This window comes from Mandrillus leucophaeus, unplaced genomic scaffold (assembly GCF_000951045.1).
Source record: "Mandrillus leucophaeus isolate KB7577 unplaced genomic scaffold, Mleu.le_1.0 Scaffold82, whole genome shotgun sequence".
NCBI lineage: Eukaryota > Metazoa > Chordata > Mammalia > Primates > Cercopithecidae > Mandrillus > Mandrillus leucophaeus.
In genome coordinates, this window is record NW_012108919.1 from 1,826,885 (window position 1) to 1,830,936 (window position 4,052).

The 4,052-nt window shown below is 38.8% G+C and overlaps 1 protein-coding gene across 1 annotated transcript in view; it reads left to right on the forward strand.

Moving 5' to 3' along the window:
• The first annotated feature begins 3,810 nt into the window (after window positions 1-3,810).
• Window positions 3,811-4,052, forward strand: part of CD83 (CD83 molecule) — a 19,637-nt gene continuing 19,395 nt past the window's right edge. The window contains exon 1 of the mRNA XM_011967919.1: window positions 3,811-3,854. The gene's annotated coding sequence lies outside the window, so the exon portion shown is untranslated. The remainder of the gene's footprint in view (window positions 3,855-4,052) is intronic.

The window sequence follows — 4,052 nt, forward strand, 5'->3', positions numbered from 1 at the left end:
AAAAAAAAAAAAAAAAAGTAGACAAAGTTGTATTTCAAGCAAAAAGGAATATTAGAAAAAAAAGTCGAATGAAGAGAAAAAGGAACAATTCATTGGAAAAACATAACTTGCAGACACTAAAACATAGCATCAAATTATACTAAGCCAAAAAATTGGTAAAATTTCAGAGATAAACGGACAATTCTGTAGTCACGGGAGAGAATTTAACACATCTCTTTCAGTAATTGGTAGTTTATCATTACAGAAAGGATATAGAAGATCTGAGCAACACCATGAACAAACTTGATCAAAAAGACCTTTCTTTCCAAGTACCTGCCACTCTTACCAAAAGATCACACATGAAGCTACAAAGCAATCCTTTATATGCAACAAAGAATCATATAGACTGTTCTTGAGCAACGTCAACTGTTAGACACCAGTAGCAAAATAAAATCCAAACCATATATCAGGAAATTTTTTTAAAAAACCCTCTAAGTAATTCATAATTCAACAAGTGACTTAATGGAAAGTCTAAGAACACATTGTTAACATTAATAAGAAATGAACTTTCTACTCACTGGCCGTGGACCCATAGAAAAATATAGTTCAAAAAGATATATATATGAAAGTAGCAACACAAAATGTGAAGGTATCCAGGAAGAAATCTATCAAAAGATGTGAAAAACCTCTCTCTCTCTATATATAAAATTTTAAAAATTCTTGAAGACCTAAATAAATGGAAAGATATACAATATGAGATGAATTTGTAGAACTGACTTCTAAAGATGTTGATTTTAGGCGATTTATAAACTGAATATAATCCTACTAAAATTCAAATGAGTTTTTTTGAGATTCATAAATTGATATAATTTATATAAGGTAGAACAAAGAACCAAGAATGCCAGAACAATTTTTTATTTTATTTTTTTGATACACGGTCTTGCTCTGTCACCCAGTCTGGAATGCAGCGGCACAATCTTGGCTCACTGCAGCGTGGACCTCCTGGGCTCAAGCGATCCTCCTGCCTCAGCCTCCCGAGTAGCTGGGACCACAGGCACAAGCCACCATGCCTGGCTATTTTTTGTATTTGTTATTTTTTTGTATTTTTAGTAAAGACTGGGTTTCACCATGTTGCCCAGGCCAGTCTTGAACTCCTAATCTCAAGTGATCCACCCACCTGGGCATACCAAAGTGCTGAGATTACAGGCGTGAGCCACTGCACCTGGCCACCAGAACAATTTTGAAGACGAAGTTCAACATGTGAGGACTCACTCACTCCCACCACAGCAAGACTTAAATTGTAGTAATAAGAAAGTGTGATATTAGCACAAAGAGAGGCAGAATAGAGTCTAGAAACAGGCCCACTCATACACAGAAATTTGTATAAAGCACAGATGTCATTTTAAATCAGTAGGGAAAGAAGGACTTTTAGCAAGCAACATTGGAAAAAAGGGTTATCCATATGGAAAAAATAAGTTAGATCACTACATTTAACCATATTTAAATGGATTAGAGACCAACATATGAAAAAGCATGACTTTAAAAGTTTTGGAAGAAAATGAAGGATAATATTTTTATGATCTCAGGTCAGGAAAAGATTTCTTAAACACAATACCAGAAGCACAAATCATAAACAAAAAGATCAATAAATTTAACCACATTAAAATATTTTTAAAAAACTCTTTGGTAGATTAAAGATATCATAAACAAAATGGAAAATACAAATCTTAAACTTGGAGAAGAGATTTGGCATGGATATAACCAAGAAAGGATTTGGCCCAGATTTTATAAACAGTGCTCATGGAAAAGGCCAAAGGATATGAATGACAATCCTCAGAAAAGGTTATCCAATGTTCTTGAAACATATGTTATCAATGTAACATAAATTAAGCAAAAAGGATCTAATATTTCACACTCATTAGATAGGCAGAAATTTAAAAAAATCTGGCTGGACATGTTGGCTCACACCTATTATCCCAGTACCTTGGGTGGCCAAGGTGGGAGGATTGCTTGAGCCCAGGAATTTGAGACCAACCTGGGCAACATACTGAGACCTTCAAAAAAAAAAAATCTGATCATGATAAGACCTGCTGAGGAGAGTGTAAATGGGCATGTGCATTTTGGGTAATAAGACGGCAATATTTAACAGTGCAGTGTAATTACTGAGCTAGAGTGTTGGAAGATTTTCAGCTCCCCTGCAACATTGTTTATGATCAAGAAAAGCTGGAAAGAAGCATAAATGCCTAGGTATGAGATCCGGCAGAGGACACATAGAGGGTCTCAAAAGACCATCTTGGCTAACACGGTGAAATCCCGTCTCTACTAAAAATACACACACAAAAAATTAGCCGGGCACGGTGGTGGGCGCCTGTAGTCCCAGCTACTCGGGAGACTGAGGCAGGAGAATGGCATGAACCCAGGAGGTGGAACTTGAAGTGAGCTGAGATCGCGCCACTGCACTCCAGCCTGGGCAACAAAGCAAGACTCTGTCTCAAAAAAAAAAAAAAGAGGGTCTCGAAAATGTTAGTACTGTTTTATTTCTCAAGTATAAATTGTATACAGACGTGTTCAATTCTATATTTTCTACACTTATTTTGTATGCTTAACATTTTCGTAATTAAAAAATTAGTTTGGTGAGGCTGCTGGGGAAAAGATACACAAGCTGGTAGGACTGTAAATTTGTATAGCCACTTCCAAGAGCAGATTAAAACTGGTGGTATAGCCGGGCGCGGTGGCTCAAGCCTGTAATCCCAGCACTTTGGGAGGCCGAGACGGGCGGATCACGAGGTCAGGAGATCAAGACCATTCTGGCTAACACGGTGAAACCCCGTCTCTACTAAAAATACAAAAAACTAGCCGGGCGAGGTGGTGGGCGCCCGTAGTCCCAGCTACTTGGGAGGCTGAGGCAGGAGAATGGCGTAAACCCGGGAGGCGGAGCTTGCAGTGAGCTGAGATCCGGCCACTGCACTCCAGCCGGGGCGACAGAGCCAGACTCCGTCTCAAAAAACAAAAAAAAAAACAAAAAAAACAACAAAACCTGGTGGTATAGTGATGCCACTCTTTTTAACCTCTTGGATGGACAAAGATAGAAACGTTGGACAACAGTGTGTGTTGGCAAGAGTGTTGGGAAACAGGCACTGTCATTGCAGATGGGAATATAGATTGAAGACACCTCCTTGCAGGTAATTTTTTGGCAATATTTAACAAAATTGGAAACTCCCCTTCACCTAGCACAATTTCCTTGAGGTATTTATTCTAAGAAAATAAGCAATTTTAGAGCAAAGATTTATCTACACTGAAGTTTCCCATAGCAATCACAGCATTGTTTCTAATATTAGTAATACAAAAAGAAACAACCTGTATGTCTAACACTAATCGATTCTAATTTATGGTGCAACTGAAAGATGGACCAAAATGATGCTGTTGGAAGTTTTGAATGATGTGGAACTCCTTGCAAATTATTAAGCTAAAAGAAAGTAGTTTACAAGATAGCAGGAAGAATAAACCATTAAAAATACCAATCTGTGCACTGACTTAAATGTTATAAATATTTTTATGTTATGTTATGTTACAAACATTTTATAACATAAAAAAACATGTTAACTGAAGTTACTTCCTGGATGGATTACGGATAATTTCATTGTCTTCTAGAATTTTCTTTTCCAAAAATGTTGTGTATGTGTGTGTGTAATTATTACTTTAATAGGAGACACTCTCTTTTGGTGATATAATTTAAACAGGTAGGACGGTACTGACCGACAACCTCCCAGGGAAGGCAGGGAGCCAAGTACTACAGACTTGTATGTTCCTATGGAAATCTAAGGCGCCTTTGATTATCACAGATTCTGGAGAAGAGTGAGGACTTGGGTTCACCAGTGACGTTCCCAAGGACAGGCTGGGCTTTTGAGGAAGTTGCCCACCCTCTCGGAATCTGGTTTGGCCTCCGTAAAATGGGCAGATCCCGCTCCGATGGCCAGGTTCCCGGCTTCCTTTTGCGGGTCAACGGCAGCGTCACGCGCGTCAGCGCGGTCTGCGAAGCCCCCCGCGCTGGGCGTCACGCGGGGATTGCTGTC